Source organism: Asterias amurensis, chromosome 4 (assembly GCF_032118995.1).
Source record: "Asterias amurensis chromosome 4, ASM3211899v1".
In the NCBI taxonomy this organism is placed as follows: Eukaryota; Metazoa; Echinodermata; class Asteroidea; order Forcipulatida; family Asteriidae; genus Asterias; species Asterias amurensis.
The window spans coordinates 8,638,209-8,664,607 of record NC_092651.1 but is presented as its reverse complement, the minus strand read 5'-3'; the positions used below and the strand labels follow the sequence as shown (position 1 = coordinate 8,664,607).

Genomic DNA, 26,399 nt, shown 5'->3' with positions numbered 1-26,399 from the left:
CAATGATATGCCTTTAATTATCTCACCATAACAAACCACGTGTGGCTATACATTAACATAAAAAGGAGTACAAGCGAAAAGAATGGGAGACAAAAAAAAACCACCTAACAGCCATCAGAGAGAAATCCCCAATACATCTGGCTATTGCGCAGTTATTGATTCCCTCCATGAAGTGTGATCAAAGTGGGGTTAATCACTAAAAAGGGTGAAGCGAGAACAGAAAACATCACAGATGCTAGAGTTAGCACTGATGGCATTGTAGTATGCAAGTTGTAACCTAACTTACATAAAATGGGCAGGGTCCAGGTGTGTGAATTTTTACATGTTTTCATTCTGTAACATTTGTGGTTTAAAACCTGCTCCAGATTTCGGGGGGGGGGGGGGGGGTACGAGTCCAGCTCCAGAAGCCAAAGGGTTACTTAGGGTAAACCAAACTTTTGTATTGTTATATATTCCCAAATTTTAAATCTGTTAAATATTTAATGTGTATCTGCTGTTAAAGGCAGTGGACACTATTGGTAATTGTCAAAGACTGGCCTTCACAGTTGGTGTATCTCAACATATGCATAAAATAACAAACCTGTGAAAAATTGAGCTCAATCGGTCATCGAAGTTGCGAGATAATAATGAAAGAAAAAAACACCCTTGTCACATGAAGTTGTGTGCGTTTAGATGGTTGATTTCGAGACCTCAAATTCTAAACTTGAGGTCTCGAAATCAAATTTGTGGAAAATTACTTCTTTCTCAAAAACTATGGCACTTCGGAGGGAGCCGTTTCTCACAATGTTTAATACCATCAACCTCTCCTCATTACTCGTCACCAAGAAAGGTTTTATGCTAATAATTATTTTGAGTAATTACCAATAGTGTCCACTGCCTTTAAAGTATAGGATTCGGACTGCCTGTAGCTAACGGGCAATCTCGAATGGTCTTGGGTTCAAATCCCACCTGAGAAATATGCCTGTGATTATTGAGTATACATGCACACAGTGCTGAAACCTTAACTAATATTCTTTATCGCTGACGCAAATTTACCCCCCCCCCAAAAAAAAAACAATATAGTTGTGCATACGTGCTGTATTAGAGCACTTCAGCATGCGAAATTAATAACTTGTTTTATATGGGTGAGGTCATGCATAGTATACAAGGCCATATAGGAACCAATTTAAACCATTTGACCTAAAAACTGCGGCAAAGGCATGCTGTATAGCAATGAACGGTGTATGCTGGCATGCATTCTCCAGTATGCCATAAAATTGGGTTGAGGATTTTTTATTTGATTATAAAATGATGAATCGGAATTGTTTTTAGGCAAACATGTTTCCAAACATTCATTAGTGTTTGTGTTGTCTTTTGCAAAGAAATTAAGTAACGTACATACAGTCTACATTACACACTGTGTGTATGTATAACTCATATTTGATTAGTGCATTTTAAAAAGATTTCATTTTGAAAATGATATACCAGGGTTTGCCCTGAGCTTTGTTAGTGACTGGCCAGCTGGAGCAGTAAGCTTGTTTAATTTCACAAGTCCATCAGGTTTTCCACAAAAAAAATTGTATTTCTAATGAAATACATGTAGTATCATGCTTTTTATCCATCCAGCCAGATAACTTTGATATAATTTTGACTAGCCCTGAAGTGTTTTTTACAACTGGCTAAGCTTGGGTGATATCGATTTATTTTATTCACGATATATCGCCGACAATATATCGCGATATTCGATATAATCGCGATTAATTAAATTTGACATCATCAGTCTTCAAATTCCCAGTGAAAGTTGTAGAAGAGACAGTCATAGCATAAGAGAGGTGTTCTAATGACCTGTTCTTCTGGTTTTACTCCAAACCTATGGGGTGCAAGATGTCTCAGCTAAGAAATACATCGCGATATTGCGATACTTAATCGATATCGCGATATATCGATATTTCGATTAAAACCAAATCCATCCGATATCAAAATCGTTTCCAAATTAGTATCGCGATATTCGATAATATCGTGGTATCGCCCAAGCTTACAACTGGCCAAATGCCAGTGGATCGCTGTTAACTGTAAAAAGAACAATACCCATATAAAAACAATTAGTATGTCTAATAATAATAAAAATGTTTATCGAATGTAGCATTTACACTCCAATTATGTAGACAGGGTACATGATACTTATACGCATTATACTTCATGTGTTTCATGTATTTTAACAAAATCTGGAGAGAAATACATGTAGGTGAGGCTACATTCCCTGCAGGTCTAACTACTGAATTACTGTTCTTTTAAAATAAAGGTGCAAATAAGTGCAAATTCAAAAATCTTGTTTTAAAAAAACCCGGTAATAAATGAGTAATTGTTTTTAAATCATATTATCAAAGTATCATTACATGTAGTGTACACTTGTACTACATGGTGTAAACACAATCTGGAAAAAGTCGGCCTCAATCTGATATAAATTTTTAAAAAGCGAGTTCTATTTTCATACATGTAATTACTGCTCTACAGTATTTTTTACAATTCATGAATGTTTTTTAGAAATAAGTTCAAGTTCAATCCAAGGTATTCAAAAGATACCCAGACAACACTCTGACAGTACTTTAATTTAAAAAATAACAATTCGTCAGGACTTCTAGAATACATTTAGCAGAAATCTTATACCCAAAATACCCCTAGGTCTGTAGGTTGAAAGTCAACAACCCGAGGCTTCAATATCTTACCATTCTTCAACATTCCCTAAAAGCCTTGACCTTCAAATGTTTGATTAACTGAAAAAGCTGTGGGTTTTAGTTAACAAATTATTCATAAGGCTTGGCGCATAATATTTTGTGAAGTGCATCCAGTATACTTTATTTTAGCATTTCTCGTGGCTGTGATTTACCACTAGGTGAAACCCTCTTTTGATGATGAATTTTCTTTTCACAATTTCTTTTGGTGACAACAATTTTGTTATTGTTGTTTTTCTTAATTCTTATTCTTTATTTTGGCCATTAAACAATTACAAATACAAGCAGACAGTATGTTAAATAAATAGTATGAATACAAAAGTAAGTGCAAAGCAAGACAAACAGTAAGGACACCGGAAATTACAAAACAACCCTGATGTGATGGCCATGATAAATAATTCAACAGTGTAGCCCAAAAGCCTATTAATCCAGTCACATAGGGAGGCAAACACACTATACTCTCTTTGGAAAAATAATATTAATTTTAAATAAGTATAAATAATCTGCACACACAAGCAAAACTTAAAATAAATAACCAAAAACAAACTCCAGAAATTAGTAAGCAAAAATAATAGTAAATTAAATTTATATAGGGCCTATATATAATTTTAAAAAGTATTTATTTAAATAAATGAATAAATAATAAGAAAAGTACATGTAATAAGAAATAAAAGATTACAGTGGAAATATCTTTCCTGCACAAATACATTGTACATACTGTTGATACTATTAGTTCAAAACTTGTGAAAGTAGAAAACTCTAAGAGACGCAAGAGAATAAAACTTAGAAAAAAGGGATTTAAAATCAAATTGTTTATTGACAAATACATACATGTAGGCACATTTTATTTCATTGCTGATGTTAAACCAGTTTGGGTATTATTTATTAGAAAGGAATTTGCCAAAATAAAGTGAGATACCTTTTGGTATTTAAAATTTCCCCTAAAAGATTTGTGAAAATGTTACTCCTGTTTTGGTTTGTTTCTCCATACTGATTCTTTTGACAAATGACTCATTTAGGTTGATCGCATTACATATTGTTTTACCGCTAGAGTGTAGAGAAATGCATGTCAAATGTATAAAGGCAGTGGACACTATTGGTAATTACTCAAAATAATTATTCGCATAAAACCTTTCTTGATGACGAGTAATGGGTAGAGATTGATGGTATAAAACATTGTGAGAAACGGCTCCCTCTGAAGTGCCATAGTTTTCGATAAAAAAGTAAATTTCCGAGAATTTGATTTCGAGACCTTGGATTTAGAACTTGAGATCTCGAAATCAACCACCTAAACGCACACAACTTCTTGTGACAAGGGTGTTTTTTTCTTTCACTATTATCTCGCAACTTTGATGACCGATTGAGCTCAAATTTCCACAGGTTAGTATTTGATGCATGTTGAGGTACACCCACTGTGAAGGTTAGTCTTTGTCAATTAGCAATAGTGTCCACTGCCTTTAAATCATTGTCTTTTGAAGGAGGAATTAAATCCTATTTACATATGTAGGTGCGGTGAACACATTAAAAAAATATACCTCTGAAATGATGAATGTTTTATCGATTGATTATTCATTCATTCTAAAAAGTATGCCCTTGAGACCTGGCACAACAAATTGCTGATGCATTCATCATAAAACCTTACTTTTAATGTAAATTCTTTTAAAGAAACTAATTTAACAAAGATGTTTTATGTTTTTCGTCAATGCCAGAAATAAATGCCTTTGGGGATTTGTCAAAGAAAAAATAAATCCTTATTCCATCGAATGTAAGATCGCCACTTAACACCGCAAAAGAAAAGCACTACGGAAAGACGCATTTGTATACAGCCATATCATCCCAGGTCATCAGCATAGACTCACCGGTTACTTGACACAAACGCACCGAATGCTAACTAAAGTCTTTAATTGAACACGCGGTGTATTGTCTCCATTCCAATCTTGACGACTCCATTGATGTCGGCAAATATCTTTTGTAATAGACCAGGATCTAATTTCCCCTCAGCGGAATGGCCCCCATGGTGATATTAACTTCCTGCGAGAACAGCGTGGATTTTTTTAAAGAGATGTGTGACAATTGACTGCACAAACTTTCAAACAAATATTAATTCCCTATAAACAAGATTGTTGTTGTTTTTCTCAAATCAGTAGGAACCAAGATTTTTTATGATATTAATGGGGTATTTGGTTTTCAGGCAACAAACATTTTGTTGAAAAAGATACGGAAAATATGTTTTTTTTCTTTTCTTTATAATTTATAAAGTCCTGGATAAAGATGGGAGGTCATGACTGACATGACTGAGTGGTCTTGTGCAGTGAACTTGGATTCTATAATTTACAGAATATATTGTACTGTAAAATAAGCAATCCAGTACATGTATGTATTTGATTCAGTGCTCAGCCATTATTAGAACAATCCATCATGTCTTATCATGGAGTGGTTCCAAGTGTACCTTTTTAAAATGACATTGAAATAACCAGCATTAATCATTTTGGACAGTAGTTTTTCTGGTCCTTGTGTGTTTGATACTGCCATTTTGAAAGAATAATGTTAAGAATCACCACCATTTTTTCAGGGCCTACTTACAGTGTGAATGGCGTTTTCACCACCCATACAATGTGAACAGCGTTTTCACCACCTTTACAATGTGAAAAGGGCACTTCTCACACACCAAGGTTATTGCAGGCCTGTGTTGTTATCCGGCAAACTTGAATCCTCTGCTGCTGATTTGGTCAACAGCCGCAGGATATATTCATAGCATCCACTCCAGATTCCTGTACTGCAGCTTTTATATTGAACATAACACTCGACTGGAACTTGACTGTGTTTTGCTTACAAGTAACCAATCAGCACTACGGTTCTCCCAAGGTTTTTTCAAAACTTGGTGGGGCATGCCTGTATGCTTCGTTTTTAAAAGGGCAAGAGTATCAGAGGCATTTCTTTCTTGGTAAACATGGTAAAGGGCAACCTATGAGGAAATTGTAACTTTTCACCGGAGCATTTCAAGGGCGTTAAGGCAATGACCAGGGGGCATGGAGGCAATTGCCTTCGGGAAGTATCAGGCATTCTGGACCCAAAGCCAAAGTAAGGGTCGAATGTATACCTTCCCTTCAAGTCTCTGATGAGGCAGTGGGAAAGTGTCCATGAGGAAATGGATGACATTTCATTAAAAATCCAACATGTCCGAAATGCTCTTAACAGTGGCTTTTTCCTGTCGCACCGTCTCCAGAGGGACGATACGGAAACTGCCTGAAGGAAAATGTGAAGATTGCAACAATGAAGGGTAGATGAGGAAATTTGCATTATTTCACGATTAATTTCAAAGTGTAAGGCTGTGTTGTTTCGTCAGTCATTTGCGCACCAGACCTGCTGCTAACACATAGGAATCGCACTGCCTCTAGCCTCTGGGCTAGCTCGTTGGTCTTAGTTGTAAGACATCTGCTCTAGCAATGCAAAGGTCAGGGGTTCTAAAGAGTGCCTCTGTCAGGTCCAAGTTGATTAGGGAAATCAGTTTCGGGGTCCATTGTTACATTGTGTAAAAGACACCAAAGAGGTCCGTTCAAATGGCTCAAATGTGAAAAACATACACTGTACGTGCAGTTTTGCCTCTTGTTTGATGAAATAATTCCAAACATTATTGCCATTATAACCTACACCTGCAGGCTCAGAGAAGCACGTAGTGTAAATCATATCTGCCATTTGGGACTGCACTTAGGTCAATTTAAAATGAAATCAGCACTGTTTGGAAAGCAAACAAATCGTTAATCATATGAAATATCCTTGAACTGATTATAACAGACATGCAAATTTTACGCTGATTAATTGCAATTATGTTTCTCTCAAGGATACACTCGGTGTATAATGGCCGCCTGAGCGCTGTTGTTAGTAAAAGTGTTATTGCACACGTCTGGCGCTACAGTGTAAATCATGTTGTAAATAGCAAGGGCGTAGCAATGTGTCCGGTGGGGGGGGGGAGGGGTACTTTTGCCCTTTTCATCGCCAGAAGGATTGCGATGGTTGTGCAGGGGGGATACCTGAAAGAAACTTGACCAAGTTAGCACACCGACAGCATCACCACACTTTCCAGTATTATAAAATATTGAGAAGCAAGTCATTTCTTGGTATAAGACAAACAAAATTGGTACAGAGTGTAGAAATAAATGTATTTGTCTCTGATGTACCCAGACCTTCATTTTGAGGCTAAAATCTTGGGTTCTCTTGTCGAGACCTTTCAATTCCCTAATTTTATTACCAACCAAAGACATACAAAAATAGAAAAAGGAACTCCCAAAAATAACAAATGGCTGACAGAGTAATTTTTCAAGCTAGACCTGTTTTTGTTTTTGTTTTTTAGAGTTGCAGTCCCACCAAAGTTGTGTGCCTGGTCCTTTTTTTCCGGAGGACTTGGGAAAACTGAGTATTGACCCCTTTACGAGCTGTTACACGCAGCGACTGTGCTTAACTCACCAACTTGTTGGTCAATAGGTTTACCGCACTTCACTGAATAACGCACAGTGACACTGCCAACTAAAATTGAAAAATTGCGCATCAGAGAATATTCTGATGATGACGTCAGGTGAATTGGTTCATTCTTACACTATCTATATCTGTATCTATTTTCAAACATAATTTTGTTAAATCATTGGAGAAGCAACAATGCCATTTAAAAAAATAATGTACATTGTATTCCATGATGACGTAAATCAGTAACCTTAAAAAAATGATGTGTGAAATTTAAACCAGGGCATTTTAAAGATACCCAGACAACCATCTGGCAGGCTTTATGCATCAGGGCGACTAGAGGGAGCCTTGATCTTGAAATGAACGGTTGGACTTTCCACTCATTTTCATCAACATGTCTAGGTGGACAATTTCAACGTAATGGTTTTATTTTGTTTGATCACAGTGAATCTGGATACCTGGATTAAATCCTGGCTTACACCGTTTTTTGATGTACAAACAAATGTTCATAATTGTAAAGTTGAACATGGAAATGTGTTTCCTGTCCACATTTCAAAACTTTAACAATGAGTTAACTTAATGTGGGGCTTGGAATTCTAAGTTACATGTAGTTTAGTGATGCTGTGTTTGAAGACTATTACCTCATATTAAAATGGTTTAAGCTCAATTTTTTATTTGATTCTTCATTTAAGAGCAAAAGAAAATAATCTCTTCTACCATCTGTTGTCCCCCCCCCCCCAGACCTACCAAGGCTCACGCATTAGGCGTGAGACTCACGCATTTGGGCTCTGTCTCACGCTCACACGCACAGCAACCATTTTCTCACGCATTGGGGCCAGACCGGGAAAAAAATAAAAATTAACGACAATGCATTGTCAAATCGCGCTCGTGTGTACAAAAAACGCAATCTACAATGTTTGCACAATCTTCAGATTGCACGCAGTTTATCAGAATCATCAACTTGCTGCCGTACAAACAGAGCGCAAATTTGCAGATTGCGCACGCTTTTGCTCTCCCAGCAGGTTCAGCTAAAATTCGGCAGAGCGCAAAACGCTTATTGCGCATAAGTTTTTCCCGATTCTTTTAGCAAATTCATTAAATGCGCTCCACTAGCGAAGACACAACAGGCAGAAGAAGTGAGCGGAGGATTTTGGACATCATTTTTAGTCGATTTTATTTTATTTATTTATTTTTTTTTTGGGGGGGGGGGGAAATAATCTGACACAATTGTACCTCCACATTAACCATCAACATCTCCTGTGTACCTCATGTGAGTTTTAATTATTCTAAAGAGGTTTTTAATGCATTTTGGAACACTTTTTTGTCCACAATTAAATTTCTGCAATGTTTTTAAATTTTATTTAAAAATAAAAGAAAACAACTTGGGCGGCGATTTCGAAAGGCCTTCTAAAACTGACAAATTTTTTTTCGGGGGGGGGGGGGGGGGTGATGGTGAGCTTTTAAAAATCTCACGTAAAGCTGGGCTCTGGACTTGGCATCTCTGCCCCCCCCCCTCCCCCAAAAAGAAGCACAAACAAACAAATAAATAAACAAACAAATAATAGAAAGGAGTCTTTCCCCAAAGGTCTGAATCACTGACAATGACAAACCACAACTACAATGCAGTCAGTCTAACAATTGGCATCCAAATTGTGACAAAACTGTTAGGCTACATGTAAGATGCTGTTTAGGAGTTATATGAAGAGAATGTGCGTCCCCAAGTTGTGTCCAGTGAAAAGAATTTGTTAAAGCTCCATGGTGGAAAATTCATTTGGGAAATGGGAATGACTTAATGTATTTTGCATTTTCACACAGATGCTGTAAGTAATGCACATTGAATAGATTACAGACATTTGTATTCCTATACTCAGGCTTTTGAAATTACTTAAAGAGAGATGGAGATATGATAAATTTCATCCAGTGGAATGGTTCAGAGTCAACGACATGTAAGGGGCATACATGTATATCATGGCTTTGCTTATCGTTCATGAAAAATCGGCACCCATTGAACAACTCCTCGACATTGTCCTTGTTAAGAGCCAGATGCATTGTTATAGAGAGCTCTACAGCCCTTGCTATTGATGTTGTAGGTATGATGCTGTCGATGTATTGATGGCCTTGAGTACCAATTAATTGGGTTAAAGTACCTTTGATTAATCATCAGTGATTATGGGTAATTTGTATTAAATGATAACTGCATTTGTTTCCATAGTGATGGCAAACCATACTTTTACAAAACTACGTACAATCGGCTGTGCCGTAGCCAAAAAGAAAAGAAAAAAGGTCCGAGATAATGTGTTTTTTATGATGGTGCCTCCATCTTTCATTATTTCCATTCAACTCCAGCCATGTTGGAATCAAGCGAATTTGACTACGGCTATTGCCGCTTGATGCAATGTCAATGTTAAAACAATACAGCTATTTGGCAGCCATAGCCAAGACTGAAGTCATCAATTTGGGAGCTGGCTTGGTGTAATTAAACTGAGATTGAGTCTAATTAATATTCAAAATAGCCATTCTTTAAATTTGTGTGATTGGTACCCGATAAGAGATCGCTAAACCGCGTGACAAAATATAATGTGTTGGTAAAGCATCGCGCACTGATCCATTAAAAATTTTGATTGTAATTTGTTTTTGATGAGATTACAATTCAAGACGATGCATCAATGCATTGTTGGCTTTTATTCATTAGGGCTGAAGGTACACACTTCAATCGCTTGCCGGCAGATTTTCTCATTGGATGAGTTTTCAGTTGGTTTGCGTGGATCAACAATCGTAATGTGACAAATTAAGTGATGTGTGGTTTGTGTTTGGCATGGAAGTTTTATGTGCTTGACATTGGATTGTGTTCAGCCTGTTAGATCGCCCACGTAGGATTGATTGTCACGGTATGCTGGTAATTGTTTAATTCTGAAAGTTGTATAAATGGATAATCAAGTGTGCCGCCTCTGAAGATATTCGTTTACAACAAATGCAATCAAATTGGCTTTTAAACTAGAATTTAAATACAGTATCGTGAGTTTTCCAGGCACCCGGCTGAATGAGGCAAAATATAATGGATGATTTTATTGCATCAGGCACTGATGCATTCTATCAATCCGGTTACAAACAAAGTTTTGACAATTTGTTCTTGTTTCTTTTTGCATCTTTGTAGGAGTTTATTTCCAGCACCAACCAAGAGGACTGATCCCGAGGGAGTAATCCCGATGTACCTGTCGGTTTCACTGGATGTTGATGACAGTTCAACAGTACAGCCCAAGAATTCCCAACAGTACAGCCCAAGAGTTCCCGTCAGTAGGTAAACATAAAATGTACTTTTGTTTTTCTTGGTTTAGTCAAGGACAATGAGATTTACAAGAAGGATGTTTCCGCATCCACATTTTGAAAGAATATTATTTTGATTTGATGCTAAATGATAATGAGTGACTCTTTGGGCTTTCCTTGAAACTGGTGGGGAGAAAATTTCCCAGGCGGTAGTATTATGATGGGACTTGAGCCCAAGACCTGCTGCACTCTAGAGCATTTCAAACTCTTTGTAATTTGACCACACTTCAGCATTTGGCTGCAAATGTCATTTTATTACAATAGCCAAATATCTTTCTTATGAATACATTGGAGTGACTTGCCGCAGCAGTTTTCACCCTCATTATTGGCCAGCAAACGCATGACTGCAAAGGACCTACAATGTAGAATCTCTACCTTGTGAACCAAATGATTGAGCGATCCCATTTCTTTGGCCTTACTTCCCGTCATCAACAGCAATTTGTAGCTGTTGCGTTTCATTCTCACCGAGGTCATTATTCAACATTATCCTGATCCCCATAACCCATGGTACTACATCATCCTCCTGCCATCATTTATCATTGCTTAACAACCAAGATCCTCGTACCATCCCTTCGGTGATATTAGTCGCTTGGTTTGCCCGAAGCACATCACAAATTGAAATCCCTCTACTGTATCACGCTCCAGTGATTATTCATCAAAAGCCTTTTTATGAAAATTTAATTTAACACAACGCTTTGAAGACTAATATTAGCATACAGCGAGTATTGAGCAGCCATCATCTCTGTTTGAATGCACCCTCTTCATAAATTCTACTCATCTATTTGGTACCTGGGCATTTCTGATGTAAATTCCTGTATTCATCCATATAGAGGAGTTTGAAACCGTTTGTTATGAAATGCATATTGGTTTGAAAGATGTTTTAAAAGTAGAATATAATGGTTCACTCAAGTATCACTCCAAATTGCATGGTTTTCCATTTACGTCGCGAACTAACATGATTGGCCATTTATGCCGAGTCAAAAATTTGACTCCCATAAATGGCTGACCGTGTTGGTCGACGAGGTAAAAAGAAAAACCGTGCAATTTCGAGGCTATTTGTGTAGATCATTGTATTCTACTTAAAAATACAACATCTTTCTACCCATATGCACTTTATAACAAACGGTTACAGAACGCTTACTCGACCGATCCAAGGCAACGTGTTCCTTTAAGCACTCCTTCCTCAGTTTGTACTGTAGTTTGTACATAGTACTCAGTTTGTATTGTAATTTCTACAAATACTCAATAGTACTGTAATTTTCACATGTAACAGTGAGTATAAATACTCATTTTTGTGTAAACACTCAATTTACACTGTATTACATGTGTTGTAAGCAACTGTTAGGCCTATGTCATTATTGCAGAGTGCTATTCCTCTCTCGTCAGTTTATCTCTGTTCAACCCACCCAATTGTTTAACATTTACCCAGTCAGTTTCCCTTGTGGTTTATTACTTGATATTATTCGGAATATAAATTTTTGTTGTTTCTTAACGGTTCTATTAACATTTTAAAATTGTGTTTTGACACAAGTTCAGTTGCATATATAATGCAACCAACCAACCAACCCAAACTAAAAAGACGTGCAGTGTTGTCTGTGTGCGTCGTCGTTGTCTTTGAAAGCTTACCAGTGTAAAGCGCTTGAGTTTATTGATCTAGCTGAAAATGAACCTTCACTCTCTGCGCGTATCTCCCCTCCAATAAATTGACATGAGCTCACATGTTGAATATTATGTGCAGATGTGTCGCTGCCCTAAGGGAATTTGGTGTATGATAATGAATTCTGAATTAATTATAGTTATAAGGTGGATGAACGCAGGGGATTTGGGGGGGGGGGGGGAGGAGGAAAAACTACCCCAACTCAACGGTGTAAGCCTTTTATTAGCCTATTCTCTTCATGAACATTGCGTTCGTGATGGTGTGTTCTGAAATTACAACCTTGATGATGATGTGTAGGTTTTGTGCGTTTGGTTGAAAGAAATGCATCAACCGCAAAGCTACTGAATTCGCTCGACGCTGGGCCGGGGGTTCCCGGGGGGTAGAAAAAGAAATCTCTTGACTAGCTGGACTTGTGAAAATAACCACGGCAAGACGTCTCTGTTTGCTGCCACTGTTTTGAGTTGAAGCTTGCCATGTCAAAATGGTTGTTTGTTGGAAAGAGTGACAGCGTATGTGACACCCTTGTTTAAACTCAGGAGGGTCGGAGTGTTGACAACAGTGGCTCAGTCGTCCATGTGCGGTATGTAGGAATTTAATGCATCACCTAAAAGCAATGTGTTTATTTGGCTGAATTTGAAGGGATGTGCTGTTGCAGGGTTGAAAGTGTACTTTGTGCAGCTGTGTTATTATGTGTATTTTTATAGGCCTATACCAGATATGTTTTTTGCAACAGACTACAGTTTAAGACAGCACCAGCTCCAGAAGGTCATTATCTTTCAGCAAATAGCTCTTGCAGTAGGGTCTATTCAATTGCGGCAATTACTGATGCTAAATCTACTTAATTTACATTTCTCTCTCCATCAAGATAAGGTGCTAGGATACAAGGTAAGGTGCTAGGATAAGGTGCTAGAATACTAGATAAAGAACCAAGTTACTATATACATGTACATGTAGGTAGAGGACTAAGATACATGTACATGTACTAAAGTACACATATTACTTGTTAGGACATGGTAAAGTGCTAGTATGTACATGTTTTGTTCTAAGGTAGGATACTAATGTAACTAGAATGCTAAAGGTACACCCCCATGTGTAATGTGCTAGAGTACTAAGATAAGTATCTATAAGGTAAAGGGCTAAGGTATTAAGGTAAAGGGCAAATAAGTGGCCAAAGTACCAAAGATACATGTAAGGGGCTATTACTAGATGCTATGTTGTAATACAAGTAAGAGTATGAAGAGAGGTGAACTAAGTTAGTGGGTACAGAAAGTAAGGTAAGTGGTTGAGACAATAAGTTTCTTGAAATGGGCGAAGATACATAATGTATTGTACAGTATGTAAGTGCTAATGATAAAGTTCAAGGCTATTTTGGTAAGGGACTTAGATACCGCGGTAAAATGCAAGGAAACTAAGGTATAGGTCTAATATAATAAGGTATGGGGATAAGTTACTTGGTAATTGGTAGAGGTACTAAGTTAAAGGTCTAAGATCTAAAAGTTAAAGGTCTAAGATACCAAGAAAAGTGCTAAGATACAAGGTAAGGGTTTACATGCTTGGGTAATGAAATACAGAATTTAATTACTTGGGTGGGTGACAAAGACACTAAAGACATTGAGCTTTTAAATTAAGCGCTAAGGTGTGTGAAGAATGGGCTATTAAGAGTCTAATAAATTGGGCTAAGATACCTTACGAACCATGAAGTGCTAGGATATCAAGATGCAATTGTCGGTGTCCAAGATCTTCCATGCTGTAGACCATTGATGTCAATCATAGTCCAATTATCATTGACCATGTTGATAGGGCAAAAACCTGAATTACATTTTTGATAGTGCATTTAAAAATATGTAATGTACATGTCGACAACAACTAGCACTCTTCCAAGTTGGCCTGTGATTTCAGAGGACTTTTGTCAAGATTTCAGGATTTCTTTAACTGCAAGGCCAAAGTATCAGTCGCTAGTTTTCACCTTTAAGAAAGACCAGCCGGCGATTTCACCAAACTCGCCATAACTTAGGATTAATCTTAGAGTCTTAGCACGCGTCCCAGCCTTGCACTGTAACATGCAAAGTTTAATCCTAAGTTAGGACTAGTTACTCATTCTAACTCGAAATAGGATTAATCCTAGCATTTCGTGAAATCGGCTGCTGGCCATCTTTTTGCATATGCCATAGGTCCTTTTAGTTGGTTTGCAACAGCTAAATCTATTCTTCAAGCCTTCAAAGCATCTTCAAAGATAATGTCCTCAAGCCCAAAGCCCTATAATTTTCCTTTGTGATGATAAATAGAGTAGACCTAGATAAAAACCTACTGGTGTGATTTAGGTTAACGTCTTTAGACTTCGAGGAGTCCACAACCCAGTTTTCATTCCTACCCCTATAGCGATTTGACATAGTTCCCAATTTTGTGATTCTCATCTTGTAGTATAGGCTACATTGCATACAACATTTACACTTGACTGTGGATTTTTTATTGCCCTTCTAAATTGCTTTGAGTCGCTATCAGACAATTGGAAATGAACTGTTGATTTTTGGGTTGATTCATACGGGCACGCTTTGTATTGTACCGTTTCCAAATTGAAGTCGTAAATTATCGTCGTAAATCGTCACTGTGTTTCACTGTGTGATTGTGAGTATTGGTTGTTCTGCGGGCTGTAGTGGAAATAAACTGAACTGAACTGAACTAAAGGGAGGTACAATGTACATTGAATATTGTTTCATTTGAAATTATGGAAATTTGTGGAAAAGTGATGTGGTGCTTTTTTAAGCACTGTACCGTGTGTCTCAAAAAAATCTATACACTTTTGAAATGGCTGCCAAATAAAAAGTATATGATTCTGGAGGAAAAGGTTTAGGTGTATGGATAGTTTATGGTCTCAACTTTCACATGACACCATAAAGTCTGAAAATAATTCATGATTGTGTGAGCAATGCTCACTTTTGTGAAGGGTTGAAAATAAGGCTGCGCAGGAATTAGCCTTCCCTTTGTGAGAGGTAAGTCCTTTGTAGCTTGCACAATTCAATCCAAGATTTCGGCTACTTCAGGTCAGTAGCTAACATCTTTGACATTCCTGTTTTCAAAAAACCGTATTATTGAACAATCTTTGTACATAATCCCCATCTGATTGTGAAGAAAAACCAATGAAATGTTCAACTCATCTTACAATAACTGAAATGCGGGATGAAGGTTTTTATTCAAAGTCACAGATGTTAAAAAACAAACACAGTTTGTAACATGGAAATTGCTACATGTACCATCACACCATCGCGACTCACATGAAGACACCACCGAGTCTTCCGGGGAAAGTTACAATGCTACAAGAACAAAAATGCATTTTCTGTTCACTTAAATGAATATAAAATAAATGGTTTAATAAACCATAAACTTCACTCAGCAAACCAAAACTGATCGTATTTGAGCATGAATTGATTACATCACCCTCAATTTTGTAAGCTCTCAAATTGGAAGGCTTATTCCTGCGCAGCCTTATTTTAAACACTTCACAAAAGTGAGCAGTGCTCACCCAGCCATGAATTATTTTCGGAATGTTTGGTGTCATATGAAAGTTGAGACCATAAGCTATCCATAAACAAAAACCTTTTTCCCCAGAATCGTTTATTTTTTATTCGGCAGCCATTTCAAAAGTGTATAGGTTTTTTTGAAACACCGGGTATGTACTTTGTAATTTCCTGAGTGGCCTGACATTTCGGCCCTAGCAGAGAGTCTTTCTTGAAGGCTTAATCACAACACAACAAACATTAAGTAAAGTGTAACATAAACAGTGAAGTGGAAATAATTAGCAATTTTTTGCATTTATACCATTTATACGGAGAATCCCCTTTGTCTTGTTTTTTTGTGAGTTCAGAAAAAAGGCTGTACACAGTTTTGTACTTTTAAGTTACATGTAAAACACAGCTCTGTTCTTTGCAAAATTCATGAGTTTACAATTTCACATGCTTATTTGTTGTTATAGTAATCACCTTATGGACAGAGTACTGTGGCGGAACAGGGTGTAAGTTGAGTGTAGTTGGTGGACTGTGGCCAGTCTACTGCGCCTTTTCTGCGTCGCGTGGGGTCTGCGCGTTGGCTATAAAACAGGCGGCGCTGAAGGCATGCTCTCTCTCTCTCTGCGGCGTGCTGTGTTATCTGATCTCGAAGTTTATCTCTCCACGTGTTGCTCTTGGGCTAGTCTAGCATTTAGGGAGTGAGGTTACGTGTTGCTGTGTTGTCGATGGATCGAGGATTGAACCGCCGACCGTATCGATAGAAGAGCGAGGTAACTAATAAGCTTGTGTACCGGAAATTTGGGAACGGGAGCGTGTGTTGTGTTTCCTTACGTGGGAACTGCGAATACTGAGGTTGTGTGAGGGCGAATAACCGCATCTCGGGTAGAGAACACGGTTGAGTGTAGCCCGGGGAATTCACGACTTGTATGTGGTTCGGTGAGGCACATTGTTTATCGCTGGAAGGTTCCTGGGGAATTTCCCTCCTGCTTAGCTTTTGTGGGTTAGAAGTTACGCCGTGTGAGGCATAGTCTGTAGTTGAGAAGATTGTGTAACTTGTATGAGGTGTGAGGTTCACCTGTCACTTGGGCCCGCTTGTGTATAACTTTTGTATGAGGTTTAGTGCATTTATTGATTGCATTGACTAAGGGCCTGATATTATTATAAGGCGAGGTTATTGGGTTGTGTGGTGATTATAAACCTGTGAATTATCTATTGATTATTGTACTTGAAATAAACCATTTAATTGTGCCTTGGAACCTATGAATCCTCGTGAGGTTATTTGAGGTTTCCTAACTGCTCGGTTATAATTTGAGGTTAATCTAAGTCTAGGTGGTGGTAAATCTCCACCAAACGAACCGCCCGCAGGCTTAAGCCGCCGCTCGTTATTAGTCCCCCCCTGGTGTTTGGGTAGCCGCTCACCTGAGCACCAGGGCTCATAAATATATTTTGGGGTGTGATAATTAACCCGGGGGACGGTGTCCCCGTCGAACAAGACCAGACCTTTTGGCCCCACCCCCCGGTCCCGCCACAAATGGTGTCAGAAGTGGGATTCCTAGACTTGATTTTCCTGTAGATATTTTTGAGCAATTGTAATTTTGAGGTGCATTATTTTAAGGTTTATCTTGTACATGTTTGGTGAACCTCTCTGAGGTACACGTTTGAGGTTTACTGTAGAGATTGTCGTAGTGAGAGACAACCTGGTATGAGTGGAAGGAGAGAACCAGATAGGGTCACCTCTAGAGGTGTGGATGAACAGGGTTCTTTCCAAGATGAACTGTGTCGCTCCAGAATGGAGGTGCAGTGGTTAAAGTGGGAGAGAGAACGGTTGGCGGCCGAATTGGAGGCCGCAAGGCGGAAGGGTCAGCCCGAGGGCATGGAAGAGGGTTCCCTTAGAGTAAGGGATCGTCCTTCGTGCGAGGCCGACACGGAAATATTCTTTAAGTTGCCAGAGGATACCGCCGACTTTGCCTCATTAAAGGCACGGCAAGTTTCCAGTGTTGGGATGTCCCCTGAGTTGGTTGAAAGGGGTGAAAGGCATGTTGGGAGTACACCTCATCAGAGGTCTATCCCCTTTTCGTCGCACAGTTCAAATACGAACCCTTTTCTAAACACCGAGGTTCAGTCGGCAACTGAACGAGGTTTGCACAATGAGGTTTTGAGTTTTTTGACTCATCCTTATGTGGGGAAAGAGGGTCCCGGAAACAGTGAGGTTAGTAAACCTCATGCTGGTCCATGGCCACTCAAAAGAGAGGCAAGGTTGGTTGGGGATGAGGTTTCTTTTCAGCCTCAAGAGGACAGGCCCCGCCGTCCTACTATTACCCCCGACCGGTATAAGGGTAAGGTCCTTTGGACCGACTACCACAGGCATTTTGAGGCCTGTAAAAAGGTTAATCAGTGGAGCGATGAGCAAGCAGCCGAGTTTCTGGCTGCGAGCCTCCAGGCTGATGCGCTCCGAATCCTTGGCGATGGAGCAAAGAAGAAGTTCACCTATGGTGAACTGGTGAGGCTCCTTGAAAGGAGATTTGGCCCTGGTCAACAGGCCGAAAATTATTTGGTGGAGCTCAGGCATCGAAGACAGGGTGCGAAAGAAACTATTCAAGAGTTGGGACAGGCGGTCCGAGATTTGACTGTGAAGGCCTATCCTGAGATTTCTGAGGAGGCACGAGAGCGCCTCGGGAAAAACCATTTCATAGATGCTGTGGACAGTCAAGTGGTGAGAGAAGGCATTTATCGTGCGCGCCCAAAATCTTTGGACGAAGCCATCCAGGCTGCTCTCGAAACCGAAAGCATCGAAAAGGTTGAAAGTCAAAGAAGAGAGGAACGTAGGCCTGCCAAGTTTGCAAGGGCCGTTGACTCTGGCACCGAACAGCGTCTCCAGGAATTGGAGGGCAGTGCTAGTGAGCAGTTGAAAAAGATGGACATGGTTGTGGAGTTATTGTTTGAATTGACCAAAAAAGGCCCAGGCTGGAACAGTCGAGGTGATAAACCTCAAGGGTTTTCACAGAGGCCTGAGATGAGGAAGAGCCAGGGTGTGAGGTGTTTCAATTGCGGAGAGCTTGGGCACTTCATACGGGAGTGCACTGAACCTCGCAAAAAGCAGGGGCGTTCGGGAAACGCCGACCAGCCGACCGGGGGGCCCACGGAAAGGCTGGATGTACCCAAGGGTCCAAACGAGGAAGAGAAGAAGAACTAGATACAGCCAAGAAGAGGCGAGTTACAGCGGAAGAAGAGCCGGTGGCGACCCAATCTTTTTCTGTCCTTCGGCCTAGACTTGGGTTGTTTGTTAATGGATTGGTGAGGGGCACTAAATGCCGTTTTCTAGTCGACTCTGGCTCGACAGATACAGTAATTAGTGGTTCGGTGTACCATAGCATGGCCAAAGAACAGAGGCCGGTGCTGATCAACGAGGGGATTAATATTCGGCAGGTGGACGGCAGCCCGCTTGCCGTAATGGGTGTTGCCTCGGTGGATGTTCAGGTGGGTAAAACTGTCCATCAGGTTAAGGCAGTTTTCGCAGACATCAAGTGTATGGGTATACTTGGAATGGATTTCTTGTTGCCCACCCGTGGGAACTTAGATTTCCAGAGTCTTGAGTTGAGGTTGAATGGAGAACGAGTGAGGTGCACAAGTAGTGCAGGAGAGCCATTTGTTGGCAGGGTAGTTGTCGCGGAAACAACTGAAATAGCATCCGGACATGAGGCCGTGGTGCCTGGGTCGATTATTCATACTGGCGAGATACCACTTCGGTCTGCCATCATTGAGCCTGTTGAGGGTGGAGGCGAATTGGCCCAACGAGGTTTAGTTTTAGCCAGATCATTGGTTAAACCTCAGGGTGAGGTATTACCGCTTCGAATCCTCAATCCCAGTGATGATGCACGGGTAGTGCGGAAGGGTACCACAGTCGGGACTGTGGAAGCAGTTGAGGTTGAGTCGGTGGTTCCGCTGAGTCGGGTAGGTGCTGGTGAGGTTAATGACAAACTGCCTAAGCACTTGTACGACTTATATGAGAGGAGTAAGGTGAACCTCAGTGAGGATTACCACGATGAGGTTAAGTCTTGTTTATCAGACTATCAGGATGTATTTTCCTCTGGTGACCACGATATTGGGAAGACCAATGTTGTTGAGCATCACATTCATACCGGTGATGCAAGACCCGTTAAGGAGAGGCCTAGGCGCCACCCCTTGTGTAACCAGGAGGAAATCATGAGACAAGTCAAAGAGCTTAAGCAGCGAGGGGTTATTGAGCCTTCAGATAGCCCCTGGGCTGCTAATGTAGTTCTAGTGAAAAAGAAGGATGGGACACGGCGATTCTGTGTCGATTATCGAGGTTTGAATGCGGTAACAATCAAGGATGCCTATCCCGTCCCTCGAATAGATGAAACACTTGATGCATTGTCAGGTGCCAAATGGTTCTCGACGCTTGATTTAGCGTCTGGGTACTGGCAGGTAGCCCTCGATGAGGAGGCTAGCCAGAAATCAAGTTTTGTCGTGCGTAACGGTTTGTACCGATGGAAATGCATGCCTTTTGGCCTCTGCAACGCACCGGCTACGTTCGAGAGGTTAATGGAAAAAGTTATGGGAGGGCTTCAGTGGGACATCCTGCTGATATACCTTGATGATGTGATTGTGTTTGGCAAGACAGTGCGCGAAGAGATTGAGCGACTGCGAGTTGTTCTCTCACGACTGCGCCAAGCCGGCCTAAAGCTGAAGCCGAGTAAGTGCTTCCTTTTCCAGAGGTCGGTGGGTTATTTGGGCCATATTGTGTCCCCCGAAGGTGTGGCTACGGATCCTGAAAAGGTTCGAGCAGTGGCAAATTGGCCCGTACCAAAATGTGTCAAGGAAGTTCGAAGCTTTCTAGGCCTCGCTTCCTATTATCGTAAGTTTGTCAGAGGGTTTGCTGAGGTAGCGTCACCGCTACATGCTTTGACTGAAAAGTCACGGGAGTTTATCTGGACTGAGGCCTGTCAGCGGGCGTTCGATGAACTTAAGCACAGATTGCAAACCACCCCAGTACTGGCATATCCCCTCCTGGACAGTGACTATATTCTAGACACTGATGCTAGCGGAGATGGGATAGGGGCTGTGTTGTCCCAGATGCACGATGGGGAAGAGAAAGTTCTAGCCTTTGCTAGCCGCAAACTGAGTCGCTCCGAGAGGAACTATTGCGTGACCCGACGGGAACTTTTGGCAGTTGTAGTATACCTCAAACAGTTCAGGCAGTACTTGTACGGTCGCAAGGTGACTGTAAGGACTGACCACGCTGCTCTTAGGTGGTTACTTAATTTCAAGAACCCTGAGGGTCAGCTGGCGAGGTGGATTGAGGTTATTTCCGAGTATGACATGACCATTCAGCATAGGCCTGGTCGTAAGCATGGGAATGCTGATGCGTTGTCCAGAAAGGTCTGCAAACAATGTGGAAGAGGTGCAGACACCGAAGAGGTTGTAGTTGGTACTGAGGTTTCTATGCAACCTGAGACAATTGAGGTTCATGTGGAAGACTCTGAACCTCCCGAGGCATTGGTTAGGGGCGTACTTGCTGAGCCACATATGCCTATGGGAGCAGTCAGGGAAGCACAACTAAGTGACCCTGGTATCAATTGGATTGTACGGGCAAAGGAGGAGTCGAGCAGTCGGCCTCTCTGGGAGGCTGTGTCGGACACCTCAAAGGTACACAAGACTCTGTGGTCTTTATGGGACCAACTGGAAGTGCGAGACAATGTTTTATGTAGAAGCTGGGAGTCGGATGATGGAGGGTCGATCAGGTGGCGCATTGTGCTGCCAGGGAAGCTAAGGAAGATTGTCCTCCTAGAGTTACATGGTGGTCGGGCTAGTGGTCATTTGGGCGTTACAAAGACGCTAGCCAAGCTCAAACTGAGATATTACTGGCCGGGTATGGTCGCTGATGTGAGGTCGTTCATTAGACAGTGCATTCTGTGTGGGCGAAGGAAGTCTCCGGCAAAGAGGCGTGTTCACCCCTTGCAGCAATACAGGGTCGGCGAGCCGATGGAACGAGTGGCTCTGGACTTGCTGGGGCCACTGCCACGAAGTGACAGTGGCAACGCTTGGGTTATGGTAGTCGGTGACTACTGCTCTAAATGGATGGAGGCGTACCCCCTTCCCGATGCAAGGGTGGTAACTGTGGCTGACAAGTTTGTCAAGGAGTTTGTTTGTCGGTTCGGGGTTCCCTTGGAACTACATTCCGACCAGGGAACGAACTTCGAGTCAGCAGTTTTTGCTGAAATGTGCAGGGTCCTTGGCATCTCGAAAACTCGGACCACGGCCTATAACCCAAAGTCCGATGGGATGGTCGAACGTTACAACAAAACGTTGGTAAACATGGTGGCCATGATGATTGAGCCAAAACGACAGCAGAGTGACTGGGACGAGTGTCTACCCTACGCATCTTTTGCATATAGGTGCACTCCCCAGGAGTCAACCGGTGAGTCCCCGAACATGATGATGTTGGGGAGGGAAGTGAGGTTGCCCGTCGATTTGATGGTAGAGTGCCCTAGTGTGGAGGACACGGTGCGTACTGATTATGCAGAAGCTCTACGACACGACCTGCAAGAGGCTCACACCCGAGCGAGAGAGTGCCTCAGGCAGAGTGCCAGACGGCAGAAACGAAATTACGACCGTAAGGTTCACGGTCAAGGGTTGAAGGAAGGCCAGTTTGTTTGGCTATTCAACAAGCTGAAGAAAAAGGGTCGGTCCCCGAAGTTGCAGCTTCGTTGGGAAGGACCGTATTTGGTGGTCAAAAGACTCTCAGATGTGACGTTTCGAGTTCAGCTGAAACGTGGGAGCAAAGCTTTTGTAGTCCACGGGGATAGGCTTAAGCGATATGAGGGTAAACCCCTTGAGCCTTGGGCGTATCGGCCTAAGAGGGTGGTGGAAGTTCACGTAGGAGATGCACATGAGGTTGCCCCTGAAAATGGGCAAAATGAAAGTGAGAATGTGAGAGTAAGTGATGAACCTGAGGTTGTCCTGGAAAGTGGGCACACAGATATGGAGGAGGTGAGTGAGGAACCGGAGAGAGGGCTGGAACCTACTGCAGGTTCAGAGACTAGTCCAACTAATGTTGTAGGCCATACAGGGTTAGATATAGGCCTACCTGGTGGGGAGGAAACCTCTCGGAGGTATCCGAAAAGGGGACACCGACTACCTGTGAGGTATAGGTAGCACTATTAGGTTGTAGGGTTAATGATGTTGGTTTGACGGAAGGTTTTTTTGTTGTGTTTTGTTTGCTGCAGGATGGTTGAGGAGTGCTATAAGTGTCGTGACACCTTCACCTGCAAGCAAGGCTTGTGGCGCCACCTGCGTGTAAAGCACGGCCCGCCCAAGTTTCTTCACTGCAAAAGGTGCAGTTTTAAAGAAAAGAGAAGAGACAATTTTGCTAGACACTACCGGATTTGCCACCCTGATCATCGGGCGGAGGGTGCGTTGATCCAAGCCAAGCTCGAGAAGGAACCTCACAGAGGTTCACCTGTGTTGTTGAATGGGGGAATCACTCTTCCGGTATCGGTGGACCGATCAGTTCTGGTGGGAAGACTAGCTCGTGATGACCCAACCAAGCGGTCCTCAGCCCCAGCTACGTTGAGCAAGCCACCCCCATCGCCCAAGGCTCGAGCCGAAGGAACCCAGCCACCTCTGAGCCCCACCGTCATCAGCCTGTCACCAACACCGATATCGCCTCTTCAGGCTCCACCAAGGTCCCCGTCGATTCGGTTGGGTGGGAAACCTCGCACCATGTTGGCAATCATGAGAGGGGAACCTGCAAACACAGACGGCTCTCCCCCAGGGACAGTGTCCGAATCTTCGTCCAGGAGCGCTGCTCCCGAGCCAGGCCAAGACAATGGCGAGGACTCCGTGGATCCGCCGGAGGTACCAGCCAGACGGACCCGGTTTGCCCGTGTCGAGGAAACGCTCTGCCGAAAGACCTACCTGGGAGACACGTTGGTCGACGTGGAGAACATCACTCGCGTATTTCTCAAACCAGTGGACCCTTCCCGCTACACTTTGGACCCCTAGAGACGAGCAGTGAACTTACGACTAAATTATCATTATCTTGCCGGCATAACATTTTGTGAAAAATCAGTGCAGTACTTTTGTCAAATTTATATTTTGATTATTGTAAAATTTTAAGATAAATCACAGTGTTCTTGTTTAAGTGTTGAGGCCGCTAACTTTTATATTTTTTGTATTGCTAAGTTTAAGAAACCTAAGGCATTTAATAATTGTTGTATAAATATATGTGATTTTAAATGTACATGCTCTGATTAAGGTTGATTCGATAATGGTGTAGATCAAAGACGCTAGTTCATAGTAAAATTAATATTTCTATTGTGTAATCCAGACAGTGACCTCACTGGAGGTGTGGGTTACTGTTTGTTCTGTATGACTTGTAATGTAAAATTTTGTATAGGAGTTGGATAAACCTCGCCACAGTGAGGATGACTTTTTATCTTTTTGGTTAAACTAGAACAGTAGTTGTGAGGTTGAGGTAGGCCTCATATGACTTTCTTGTGTTAACGAGAAGGCATGGATCTGTGGTGACCAGTACATGTGTTGAGGATGTATAAATGAGTAGATGTGAGGGTTAGTAAACCTCGCATGTTTCTATTGTATAAGAGGTTTTTAATGTTTAAGTTTAGTGTTTAATATTGTGCCTGTTCCTGAGGTTTGTTTGTTTTAAGCTGTTTGGACCGGGACGGCCCAAGCTTAGCTGGGGCCTGTGTGGCGGAACAGGGTGTAAGTTGAGTGTAGTTGGTGGACTGTGGCCAGTCTACTGCGCCTTTTCTGCGTCGCGTGGGGTCTGCGCGTTGGCTATAAAACAGGCGGCGCTGAAGGCATGCTCTCTCTCTCTCTGCGGCGTGCTGTGTTATCTGATCTCGAAGTTTATCTCTCCACGTGTTGCTCTTGGGCTAGTCTAGCATTTAGGGAGTGAGGTTACGTGTTGCTGTGTTGTCGATGGATCGAGGATTGAACCGCCGACCGTATCGATAGAAGAGCGAGGTAACTAATAAGCTTGTGTACCGGAAATTTGGGAACGGGAGCGTGTGTTGTGTTTCCTTACGTGGGAACTGCGAATACTGAGGTTGTGTGAGGGCGAATAACCGCATCTCGGGTAGAGAACACGGTTGAGTGTAGCCCGGGGAATTCACGACTTGTATGTGGTTCGGTGAGGCACATTGTTTATCGCTGGAAGGTTCCTGGGGAATTTCCCTCCTGCTTAGCTTTTGTGGGTTAGAAGTTACGCCGTGTGAGGCATAGTCTGTAGTTGAGAAGATTGTGTAACTTGTATGAGGTGTGAGGTTCACCTGTCACTTGGGCCCGCTTGTGTATAACTTTTGTATGAGGTTTAGTGCATTTATTGATTGCATTGACTAAGGGCCTGATATTATTATAAGGCGAGGTTATTGGGTTGTGTGGTGATTATAAACCTGTGAATTATCTATTGATTATTGTACTTGAAATAAACCATTTAATTGTGCCTTGGAACCTATGAATCCTCGTGAGGTTATTTGAGGTTTCCTAACTGCTCGGTTATAATTTGAGGTTAATCTAAGTCTAGGTGGTGGTAAATCTCCACCAAACGAACCGCCCGCAGGCTTAAGCCGCCGCTCGTTATTAGTCCCCCCCTGGTGTTTGGGTAGCCGCTCACCTGAGCACCAGGGCTCATAAATATATTTTGGGGTGTGATAATTAACCCGGGGGACGGTGTCCCCGTCGAACAAGACCAGACCTTTTGGCCCCACCCCCCGGTCCCGCCACAGTACCGTAATGTACATCTGTGAACAGTGTCTGTAATTTTACACATTTGTCATTTTAATTTTCAATCATTTGAAGATTTATCACATCTGTTGCATGGTTTGCATTAATATCAAGAGGACATTGTACTTTCAAACTCAAAATTTACATGAACATCAAACACAGACTGCCAGCTTTAAGTACAGATGTATGACATTTTCATTTTGTTGTTTTTGTTCTCTTTTCTGGTTTTGTCTGGGGGCTATTAAAAAGGGACATGATTGGTATATAAAAAGCATTTGAAATCATTTGTTATAAAATGCATCGTTAGAAAGATGTTTTAAGAGTAAAATAAAATGATCCATACAATGCCTCAAAATTGCACGGTGCTCCCTAGAGCATACGACATGAAATAACACGGCACGCCACATTTATTTTAGTCAAGTTTTTGACTCCATAAAATGGCGACGTGTTAGTTCATAAAGTGAAGGGAAAACTTATTTGTGTGGATCATGAAGCCTATACTCTACTTTTAAATTATCTTTCAAACATGCATTTTATATAATCAATTTCGAATGCTTTTCATGAATCAACTCGCCAGATCCAACGCAAGGTGTCCCTTTAATTCAGTTTTTAGGCAGATGAAATAATAGCAATACTGGGGCTTGTTGATAAGGGGGTTGGGGGAGGTTCAATCTCATTTACATTGAGTGTGGAATGACCTTTGCTGGATGTGTTTCATAGATCTGTGTTCTGATTCAGAGTCAGGCTCCTAGTAGACCTTAGAGATGTGATTTGAAATCTCTTTATCGCCTAACCTGCCTCCAGGAAATGGTCTCAATCCTCCATAATCAACGTAGATTATTTACATATATGATGCCTTAGTGTCTTTAAGGCAGTGAACACTATCTGTTATTACTCAAAATAATTATTAGCATAAAACCTTACTTGGTAACGAGTAATGGGGAGAGGTTGGTGGTATAAAACATTGTGAGAAACGGC

The 26,399-nt window shown here is 41.5% G+C and overlaps 1 protein-coding gene across 2 annotated transcripts in view; it reads left to right on the top strand.

Moving 5' to 3' along the window:
• The window catches only part of LOC139935755 (uncharacterized), a 190,450-nt gene that overhangs the window by 6,802 nt on the left and 157,249 nt on the right, over positions 1-26,399 (top strand). For both annotated transcript variants that reach the window (XM_071930320.1, XM_071930319.1), the window contains exon 2: positions 10,324-10,467. The gene's annotated coding sequence lies outside the window, so the exon portion shown is untranslated. The remainder of the gene's footprint in view (positions 1-10,323; positions 10,468-26,399) is intronic.